We start from the raw sequence: 12,282 nt of genomic DNA, 5'->3' as shown, positions 1-12,282 counted from the left end.
TGAACTTAGAGCACGTTCTCTTTAAGAGTTTGGATCTTAGGAGCTAACAACGTAAATCTGCTCTTTCTACCGGTATCCACACGAACAGTTCTCTAACTTGAATAACGTGCTAGTACTCCTAGCATCTGTTCTTCTTTGAACGTTAATTTTTCTTTTTATACGGTATTTCATGGCTCTAAAATGTTTTTGCTATCAGAACTTTTCTAATTCTCTTCACCTTCATAAATGACATCCTTATCTATATATAGCATATGGATTATGGTTTTTGTCTTTCACTTAAAAACCCACAAAAAATTAATTAAATTTATCTCATAAATTTAATCTATAATATCATATCTAATTCAAATTTATCTTATAAATTTAAACTATAAAACTAACATGATATTTTCTCATATCATGTTAGTTATTAAATTTACTCTATCACATAAAATTAAATTTAAAACTAACATAATATGATATAATATATATCACATACACATATTATATTATATATATACACGAATATATATATATACATATATATTTTGAAAATATATATTATATATTATATTTAATTTTATATACCATATACATATATCATATATATATATATATACACACACATCTTATATACACACACACATATGAATATATATATATATATATATATATTTCAAAAAATATATATATAATTATACTTTGAATTTTATATTTCATTTAAAAAAATATATAAATATTTATTAAATAAATATTCAAATATATATATATATATATATATATTCATTCACGCTATATTACATTCATTAAATCTAGACATATTTTAAATTCAATGAACTTGAACATTATAGCTCGAGTTGAGATGTTTTTGTGTGTGACCTTGTAAGCCTATATAAAATTGGCAATAAGCTAATTACGCTATTAACCCACAAGTCACAAGTGGCCTCTAACAAGATATTTGTCATGCGATATTTCAGTTAAGTATGAGACATGAAATTATCATTCTCCTTTACCTAACAGTTACTTTCTCGATCTCTGAGTAGATTGACAGTAACAATGGAAAAACCCTTTTTATTATAGTGTAGCCATACATTTTCTCAGTCTTACTCATCGAGGAGCCTAGTAATAACTCTCACTTAATGCAAGGGACAAATTCTATCTTGACCACTCATATTCCTCTACATGATTATCACTAAACTTAATCATAGCCTTTATGATCACCTGATCAAAGGTGACTTTTGATTAGGTTAAAGTTCAATAGTCATCATGTGGGAATCCATGATGATCTTAAGTCAAAGGGCTTAGTGATATAGTTATATATAAGATAAGCTTATAACTTGTATCATGCAGTTTTCTCATAGTGGGTTGTGCCAGCACCTTATGCTCTTTCAAGTGCCTATGACTTTAATTTGTATCTTTATAATTAATCAAAGTCATACTAGTTTTATTTCATCTATGATTCCTCAAAGATGACCAATCAAGGACATATAGGACAATCACTATAGTTTGTCCAAGGATACAGTTATCATATTAAACATGCAATTGTTATGAAAACAAAAGAGAAATTCATTAAATAACAATGTGCATAATACAATGATTGGCTTTAGGGCACAATTTCCAACACAGAGAGCATACCTCTGTCAGTGCCCTTTAATTACATGAAAATGATTAAGTTAGAAGCTTTGCACCTTAAACCAAATCTGTTGCACCCAAGCTATTACACATATACCTTAAGCCAGAAGCCTTGTACCTAAGCCATGCCTCTTGCACCCAAGCCAAAACCCTTGCACCCTTTAATTATGGTACCCTAAATCAAAATATATTATGGGAAGTAAGAACAATATCATACCCATATTAAACTACATCATAATCTATACAAAAAATAAATAAGAGAACACTTATAATAAGTTCTCTCTTTTTTAAATATTAGACATCATATAGCAAGCCATGTTAACCTGTAAAAGATGCGGATTCAATAATGTAATATTGAGAACAACTGAATTATCCTGAGAAAACAAGAAAATGTGAAAAGCGAGAACAAACAACAATAATTTTAATGAAAGACCATTAATTCCATTAAGTTTGTTTATCTTTTTGTCAAGTACAATCAAAATGATAAATGAAGACTATAGGGCACCCCATATCAAAAGATATAATATGGGGGTAAGAACAATATTATGCCCATATTAAAGTACATCATATCCTGTACTAAAAACAAATAAGGGGGACGATCATAAATACATTTTAAAATACAATCACATTTTTATTTAATCTTTTAAGGAAATTCCTTGATCAGCATTTTTTTATAGCTCACTTGAGTTATAAGATGTATACAAGAGGTTCTTGACTTGAACTTATTTTTCTTTTCCTCTTCAGATAAAGCCTTATACTTTAGTGCGTCTAAAACATTATGCCTAAAATGAAAATTAGTAGCATCATAAGTGAGTCATTCAAGCATTAATACATGACATCTACAAAATTACAACTAGCTTCTCAACACTTTTTTTGTGGCCTTTCAGAGAGTTAGTAAAAAGTTAATCCCCAATAAAAGAATGGATGCCATGTAGAAATTTTTTGGCTCATATTAACATAGATTTATAACAAAGTAAATTATAAACTTTAACCATATCAGAGAATCAACCGTGAATCTGCGACATGATACAAGCCAAGACTATAACCTTTAATGGTAGAAGACTTAAAAGAATAGTCCAATAAAAAGGCAAGTGAAACACATAGTTAGTCAAGCATATCTAAATACTTACATGATTTCATTATGATGTTAGGAATGATTTAGTCAAGTAGATCATGATCAAGTATTTTATTTACATTATATCTATTGGAAAATAAAGTAATTCTAGACAAAATGATTGCATTTTGTATGTATATGACAAAATGAAAAGCTCATATATATTTTAAAATAAGCCATTTGAAATACAACATAAATTTATTTGAATAAATAAGATCAACAATAACGTATGTATTGCAGTTTTATAGTTCTAGTACAATTCCTCCATTCTAGCAGCAACATTAGAAGGTAGAGATCCTTTTTTTGCTTCTTTCCTAATTCTTAATAGAAGTTGTACAAAAATACAAGAAATATTCAATAATAAAACGACTTTTAGGATTTGATGTAAAAACTATGCTAAAAAATAAGAGTACTATAAGAACTGAAATTTTACATAAACTATGCCTTAAAGTGTTAAATTCATCAAGTGGCTATATTTAATAATTAGACGACTCTTTCAATCTTTACACAATATATTAGAAAATTTTTTAGTTTCTGAACCATTACCTTGAACTTCATATTGTAAAGCAATTTTCATTATGTGATTTGCTTTTAGTTTTGCTCTAGACAATAAAAACATGTGGCAATTATATCAGAAATAGATAATTTACAATTATATCATAAATTGATGGTTTACAATTATATTATAATTATTAAACCAATTAAGAAATAGAATTAAAACCATAAGAAGATTAAGCAACAAAAAATAATGCTATAAAAATGGTCAATAATTTCACAATGATATTTAAACTATAAAGCAAGATAGTTATATCAAGATCCCAAAAAACAGATGACCAAACAACAAAATGAGTTGAAACAAAAAGGAGAACTAGAAACAGTTGCCAAATGTCCTTCAAATAACTAAGGAAAGGACAATTATTATAAAGCCTCAATAAATGGCATAAATTCAATGTCACTTGTAAAAGTAAAAAATATACTCCTATGTGATGAATTGACCAAGATAACATGGATGAAGAAGAAGCATCTCTACGTCACAAAAATTCTTACCTACAGTGCCTCTAAGCTCAATCATACAAACATCTGCCAATCCCTCCTTCCCATCCACATGAATTACAGCAACTAATCATACAAACATATGTGATGTGTGGTACCACCTATATTAACATCCCAAAAACTCAATAAACTGCTCCCTATCCATATAATATGAGTATGCAAGAAACACATAATAGTAATTCCTTTTGAAGATGTTCTCAATTTTTATAAAGATGATTTATTTTAGGATTAAACATTTATTTCGTGGGACGTTTACAACTAATTATACGACAATAATGTAATCACAAACATATTAAATTCCATCTTGCAAAACGTACTGGTATATTCATAATTCATAAGTTTGAGTGTTGCTTCCTTGTACCCAAACCTGTTATAGTTATAGTTCTTACACCTAGTATGATTCCTTTAAAACACCTTAGCATCAAAATCGAAGTCCACAAAATCAAAATAAAATGAAGAATCAATAAAGCATCGAACAGAGAGAGGTTTCTAACTCTGGAAAGAACCCATCCTACAGAAGCTCAATGGCAGATGGAGGTTAGTGATGAGGAAGCGATGTTGAATTGGTAGAGAAACACAATCAATGGTAATCGAAGGGAGAATAGAGAGAAATGGAATGGGGGAAGCACTAGCCCTGAGAAAAAAACACCATTGCCGTATCCATTTTTGTTTTCATTCCCATTCTCCATGTGGACCGATTCGAAGGGAGACCGAGAATAATTGGGATTTGGATCACTAAACCCAAGGATCTCTGGTGACTTAATGGCGATATGGTCAATAGCGACATTACCATTGGTAGGAAATCTGCCAGAAAAGCTGGAGTAGCTATCATCATAGCTAGAGTAGGAGCCATCTTTATGGTAGTCATCAAAGGGATGAGTAGAAGAGGAGTTGACATTCAGCTCCTTGCTGTTGACGTTGAAGGTATCGAAAGAAAACATCTTTAATAACTTTTCCCTCTCAAGAATGTTGAATGGGTTGAAGGAAATTTTAGTCCATTCATCCCATCTTTTTTTAATATTATAATGAGTTTGGTTCTTAACTTTCATTTGGTCCTAGAATATAATTTCCTTCCTAAGCAAGTCCTTTTTACCAATTCTCCCAGTTAAATATGTATAAAAATATTATTTATAAATTATGAATGCCATAATCTATCCCCATACAGATGTACAAAAACTATTCTAATTGCTTTTAATTTGTATGGATTTTTTTTATTGCATATGTTCTTTTTTTTTAAAACTTGAATCAAATAGATTTTTGTGTGATCAGTAAAGGCTTGGCATATGAAAACCTTGCCCGCCTGAATCAAATGGAATTTTTTTTTACACGTATTTGAATTAACAATTAAATAATTAATTAAAGAGGTCAATGTTAGATCTATTTATAGCTCATCTGGATCTTAATTTGAGAACAGGTCAAATATATGTCTCTCCTTATAACTTGGGACTATAAACCATGCGTCGCACATAATACTTTTATGATGTTAAAAAAAAAAAAATTTGATAGCACAAATGGCTTATGATTAGCCTGATAGCCAAGACATGTTTACGTAATATCGGGGAAAAGTGAAACTTTCGATGAAAATGAATTTAATATTTTTTTTAAAAAAATAATATTTTTAATTTCATTTAATGATTGGAATTCCGGGGAAAAAACTCCTTGGACCTGAGACCATAAATGAATTATTTATTTCTTTGAAATAACTAAAAGTATAACGAAAGCAAAGTCTGGAACAATCAAATTAATAATACTTAAATTTCAATAAAATCTTTTAAAAATAAATTATAAATATCAATTTAAATAGTTTTAAATAAAAATCTAAATTTAGGATTTAAATGTCTAGTTTATAATTAAAATTTTTAAATTTATAATTATCTAAATTAATATTTATAATTTATTTTTAAAATACTATCAAAAATATAATTATCAATATTTTTTTTTAAATAGTTAACTGCGACTCTCTCATGACTAAATAAAAAACAATGCCCCCAAAAAAGGAAGATTTTAAGGAAAGTCAATTGGAAAAAAAAAAAAAAAGCCAAATCAGAAAACAGGGTTATAGATTTGACATGATGAGGCGTCAAAAACCGTTCATCATTCTAAATTTCGATTCTTCGCCTAAAGAAAGCGAAGCCCAGATAGATGAAACCAACATTTTCCAATACCAATTGAGAGCTTTGCTGTAGCCTCGTCAGTCCCACAAGATCAATCCAAGCTTGGCCTGTCTCTTATAATATAATAATGCAACACGAGAGCTGCACTGAAACTCAAGACAAGGTAATTAAAATAGGAGACTAGGATCTAATTCCTCCTCTCCTTGCGCCGTCGGCAGAAAAGTCAGAGATGGAAGTGGACAATTACTATGGCAGCGGCGGCATGTGGGGCGTAGACAACAGCGGGATGAGTGGGAGGTGGCGCGTGGGGAAGGCGCCGTCGTGGAGAACAGCGGGGAGAGGTTACGTAGAGAGTAGTCCATTAAGCAAGGCTGAGGTGAAGAGGAAGAGGAGGGTGGCCAAATACAAGTCTTATGAAAGGGAAAGGAAGGTTAAGTCTGCTTTCAAAAATGGGTTTCGTTGGTTGAAGAGGAAGATTGAGAAGCTCGCCCACAGGTTCTAGACTCTTAATAATCACCACTTTGTAATCTCTTTTTGCCATTTTTTCCCTTCCATTCCATTCATCAATTCTTACCCAGACATTGATTCGAGATTACTAGCATTTGTATGTATGATAGTTGAACCAAATTCCATATTTTGTTATCTAAATTACTTTTTTTTAACAATCAACATTAACATAACAGATTGGAAGAACAAATAAGCGATCATACGAGTTCTTAAGAATTTTAACTTCAAGCGACGGGGACTTTATTGAGATAAAACATTATTATTTTAGATAGGTTGCCAAAGGCCCAAAAGGCCGATACTCATTCCTAAAAAGGGAACAACTTACAAGGGGAAACATTCTTTAAGAAGTTGACGAGGGAAAAAAGAAGTAGATATTTTGATTTTTGCAAAGACAAAAAAATGTTTTCTTTGGAGCAAATGCATTATAGGAGACATCATAAAATGCACTAAATGTCACTAGTACAGAAAATGTTTCCTAAACTAATTAAAAATCCTTATCAACACTAATTTTAGAACTGGTTTAGATAAAGCCGGTTTAGAAAGTTTGGACTTTCTAAACCGGTTGTATAACTGATATAGAAAATAACTTTTTATATCGATTCTTTACCCAACTCAAAAGATTATCCAAAAAAAATAAAAAATAAAAATAAAGCATATTCTAAGCTAGTTTGAATAATATAATCGGTTTATAAAGTTGAAATTTTAAACCGATCAAATTGAAAACTATTTTTTTCTAAATTGGTTTTGAAATTGATCAAATTGAAAACTATTTTTTTCTAGATCATTTTTGTTCAAAACTGATTTAGAATATAAATATTCTAAATCGGTTATGGTTATAACGTGTTTACAAAATAATATTTTTTTAATATTTCATTTGTTTTATCTATAACCCCCTTTTTTCAAGGTAAATTTTTAATATTGCCTACAAATAAAAACTAGCCAATCCAGTCTAGTATAATTTAATATAATTGAATAAAAAATATAAATAAATTAATTGAAATAATATTCAATTCATATATGTAACTTATAAATTGTAAACTAATCAAACGATATACAATTGCAACAAACTAACGAAACTATAAAAAAAACTTTATAAAACCTATGTACTACCCTATATGAAGCTTCATAAAAAAAAAACTCCATTCACCATTGTTTGACATCATCAATGTCCTCCCTAGGGAATGGTTCAATAAACTCGAACATCTGAAAGGAAAACCAAAATATTAGTAAATTTTAAAGGAAGAAAAAACCAAAGTAGATGGACCAATAAAAAAAAACCAAAGCAATACATTTATCTCTTGGGTGAATGAAGTCATGCCATGCTTGATGATGTTAAAAATGTGTCGCATCACATACATGCAACATGATTGAGATTTCTTCGGCTGTCTGAGACTTTATAAATGAACAACAAAATGAGTATTTTTAAAATCAAGTAGGTTAATCTCTAAAGAAATATGCCCTTACTTTTGCATGATCTATATAGGGTCTTTAATCTCATGGATGTGCTTTCCTAATTCAGCATGTTGGTATGTCCTTATAACCCTATTAATAAAATGACAAAGTCAACTATCACTAATTAAACATGACAAATGATGCTTTATAGTGAGGGGATACTTACTGGTCCACTATCTTCTTTAAATCCTTCCCTACTTTATAGTGAAAGGAGTACAAGAAGAGAATGATGTTGCTCTTCATGGTAAGGAGTGCCAACTGCATGTGGCCACTGTATAAAAAACATTAATGGGAGTTAGAGAAAGTAAATTCAAGTCATACTAATAATGAAGCAAATGAAAGAGAAGATAATGAATATCTTGAGTTCAAGACTTGAATATGTGAACCCCTTTTGTACTGGAGAAGTGAACCCCTTCCGCTACTAAAGTAACTTACTATTTTGCATAGAACTCTTATCATCTAAGGACTTTATGTAGAAGGAATACCAATTTATACTCTATGATGTCTAACCATTCACGTGATACTTAGGACCTCGTGCCAACTACCTAACTATATTATTAAATCATTTCTCCATCTTAACCCTTCGTTTGAACTAAGCTGCAAAACTCTTGTTGTGCTCCTTAATCAATTTTTGCTCAGTTATTCAAGTATTTTCTTTTCTTATAAGATCTTGATGAGCATATTTATACTCTTGAACTTTATCAATATTGTTCAAGATATATAAGTGAACTTGTTGTAATTGATCACGACTTACACTCTTCATCATAACCCCAGGTTTACCCCCATCTTCATCATGAGAGATATTAAGTCTAATAGGTCATACTCTATTCAAGTAGTCTCGATAAAATTCATCCACTTCTTCAGAAACATGTTTTTGAATAATGGATGCTTTCGACTGATATGGATTCTTCACGTAACCTTTTAGAATTTTCATTATCTTTTTAATAGGATACATCCATCATGAGTAAACAGGACCACACAATTTTATCTCCCATACTAAATGAATGATTAGGTGTACCATGATATTAAAAAAGGAAGGAAGGAAGAGCTTCTTAAGTTGTCATAAGATAAAATGTGCCTTAATTTCTAATGCATCAAATTTAATGAAATCAACGAATTTACTATATATAGCATTAAAGAAGAAATAAAGCCTAACTATAATGTGCCTCATATCATCTTCTAAAATGCCTCAGATAGCCATTAAAAGTAGTTGTTGCATTATAACATGGTAATGATGAGATTTCAAGCCTACCAATTTTAAATTTTTCATTGATACAAGCTTCTGAAGATTAGAAGAATATCCTAAAGATAATTTGATACCATGTAAACACTCAAAAAAGCTTCTTTTCTCAACCTTGGACAATGTGTGTTTCATTGGTGAATAATAAGTTCACTTACCATCTAGCCTTGGATATAAGTCTTCTCATATTCATATTTCTTTCAAACCTAATATTGCCTTTACACCATCTTTGGACTTTCTTGGTATGTCGAGTAGTGTTCCAACAATACTATCAGACACATTTTTCTTAATAATCTCATATCAAGATGGCACCAGTATTGAAGTTAAAAAAAGATTGACCTCTTCTTCGATACATTCCTTTTACTTGTACTGTTCATCTTCTTTCTAAAGATAACATTAATGTCTTTTACCTTTTCATAAACTTACTCTCTGATCATTGGCTTTAGGGCATCTTCACGGATGGGGCCTTACCACTTAGATTTTATCATCTATTCCTCATCCTAAGGGAACTCCTGCCTCTTAAGATCATGCAATGCACATTCATGTCATAATTTACACATACAATTCATAAAACTTCACATATTAATTTTCATTGAATTTCGTCATTGCACAATCATTGAACTTTCAATCACATTTCATGGAACTTCAAAACAAATAAGTCGTTAAACTCTAACTTTACAATCATTGTACTTCACACTATCAAAATCATTGAACTTCACTATTTTAAAACATCATTAAACTTCACTTAAACAAAGATTCATGTTACTTCTCAATTTGCAAAAATCATTGAACTCCCAATAAACATAAATACAAAAATCCACCACTATTATTCTCAAGGAAATTTTACATCACAAAGCATGAAACTCACAAATTTGATCTAGTGGATTTCCTAACAAATTAAGCTACATTTGCATTTTTTTTATTTTACACATTTTAATGATAAATCATAAATCAATAAACTAGTAAACACACACGAGCATAAGATAGAATTTTCTCGGTTACCTCAAACCTTTGAGAGGTCAAAGGTTTCACCCCTCAACTATTCACTCTTGAAACTTTTTAAAAGATTGAATGGTGCCAATGGTAGTTACACTACAAGCATTTACCATGCAAATATCAATATCCATTTTGAGTTATTTTTCATTAATATTTCATCATTTCTTAATACTCAAGATTTATTCTAGACTCATGTAGAAGTACCCATAAGGCTTCTTAGCTTTCTTGAACTTTCATTAATAATATTGAGTTCTTAGATAGGCATTAATGAAGCCTCATTATTCACAACCACTAAATTTATGGGAATTTTTAGACATTTAATGTCCTCCAACTACCAATCATCATAAAATTATAAATATCAAGTTTACTTAGTTCAATCTACTCCCTTTAATTCTATTTAGGTTAATGGGTTCGAACCCATAACCTCTATGGATCAAAAATTATCATTAACAATTAAACCCTAACCTCTACTATAAAGAAAATGGAAGAAGAGAGGATTTAAGCAAGGAAGCTTATCTTTGGTGTTTATGAGCTCTAATTTACTCCCAATAATCAGTTTCCTTAAGCCCTAGCTCAGCTCTTTCATCACTTTCTTGATTCCTTTTGTTTTCTCTTATTTTTTACTTCTGGTTCGTGACTTAATATTATAAAATTTTAACTATGTATCACAGCGAACAGCAAACACATAATGCTCCGCCATGCATGGCATAGAAAGCTTCTCCTAGGTGTGTTATTATGCATGCACCGTGGTGGACTAACTATAAGCTGTAATGCATAGCACCGAATTTCTTCCTTTAGAAATTCTTTCTCTTTCATTCTCGGGTGACCTGATTCTCCTTCGGACCTGCGTTTAAAACTGAAATTGAGACCAAACACGCCTGTTAGGCTTCTCTGGCCACACACCTCACAAATACACTTGATTGGTCTATTTAAACTTAATTAATCTTGATTTAAAATTAAAGATGTTACATTATTAGCTCTAGGGCATCTTCATGCTCTTAATTGCTATAAAAGCTTTCTTTAATTTATGATAATGATTATTATGTTTAAAAAATTTTCTATGACCAAGGTAGACGTCTTCCTTCCATATTGAAGTTGATAATAACAAGTGCCTTCTTCACAAATAGGATATGCTTTGTGCCCCTCAACATTATACCTGGATAAGTTTTCATATACAGAAAAGTCATTTATAGTGTAAAAGATCATAGCATGTATTTGAAGGACTTCCTTCTGATTAACGTCAAACATATCTACACCTACCTCCTACAACTCTTTCAAATCTTCGATTAAAGTTTTAGATAAACAACAATATTTTTCCCTGATTGTTTCGATCTTGAGATTAACATAAAAGTATGATATGTTTGCGTTTCATGCACAATAGAGGAGATAAGTTGTAAATCATAAGAAGAACGGGCCATGAAATATGGATGCTGCTAAGGCTACCGTAAAGATTCGTGCCATCCATACTAAGTCCTAGCCTAAGATTCCTTGGGTCATTATTAAACTCAAGAAATAGTTGATTAATTTTCTTCCACTGTTTAGAATTGGTTGAATGTCAAATCTTTCCATCATTAATCTTCTCATCTGAATGCCATCTTAGATTTTTTGCATCCTTTTCATTAGCAAAAAGGCGCTTGAGTCTTGGTACAATCGAAAGATACCACAACACTTTCGTAGAAGCTTTTTTCTCTTTGTATATTGGTGTCTCGCATATTGGACACTGGATATCATCTTCAAACTCTTTTTTATAGAGCATGCAATCATTAGGGCATGCATGAATTTTTTTGTATTTCATGCCCAATAGACATAGTATTTTCTTCGCATCGTAGTATTGATTTGGCAGCACATTTTTATCCAAAAGCAATTTCTTAATTAACTCGAGTAATTATGTCAAACTCTTATCGCTCCATCCATGTCTTGCTTTCAAGATCATTAATTTTAATAATGTAGACAATAGTTAGTATTTTTCACATCTTGGATATAAAGGCCTCTCTACATCATTGCTCATATTCTTATATGTATGTGATTGCTTAAAAATCTCTTCTCCAATATCACGAATCATGTCCTTTAACTGATCCTCCATATCATTATCAACCTTCCATTGTTGAGATGTATTCGACCTCGGCCTTTCCACCTCTTCACCATGCCATATCCATGTTGTTCAACTTTTGCAAAATCCTTTACAAATCAAGTATGTG

This window comes from Prosopis cineraria, unplaced genomic scaffold (genome assembly GCF_029017545.1).
Source record: "Prosopis cineraria cultivar Desert tree isolate PC_DT_omini unplaced genomic scaffold, ASM2901754v1 PC4, whole genome shotgun sequence".
NCBI classification, from domain to species: domain Eukaryota; kingdom Viridiplantae; phylum Streptophyta; class Magnoliopsida; order Fabales; family Fabaceae; genus Prosopis; species Prosopis cineraria.
The sequence above is the reverse complement of the archived record's forward strand: the minus strand, read 5'-3'. Positions refer to the sequence as shown.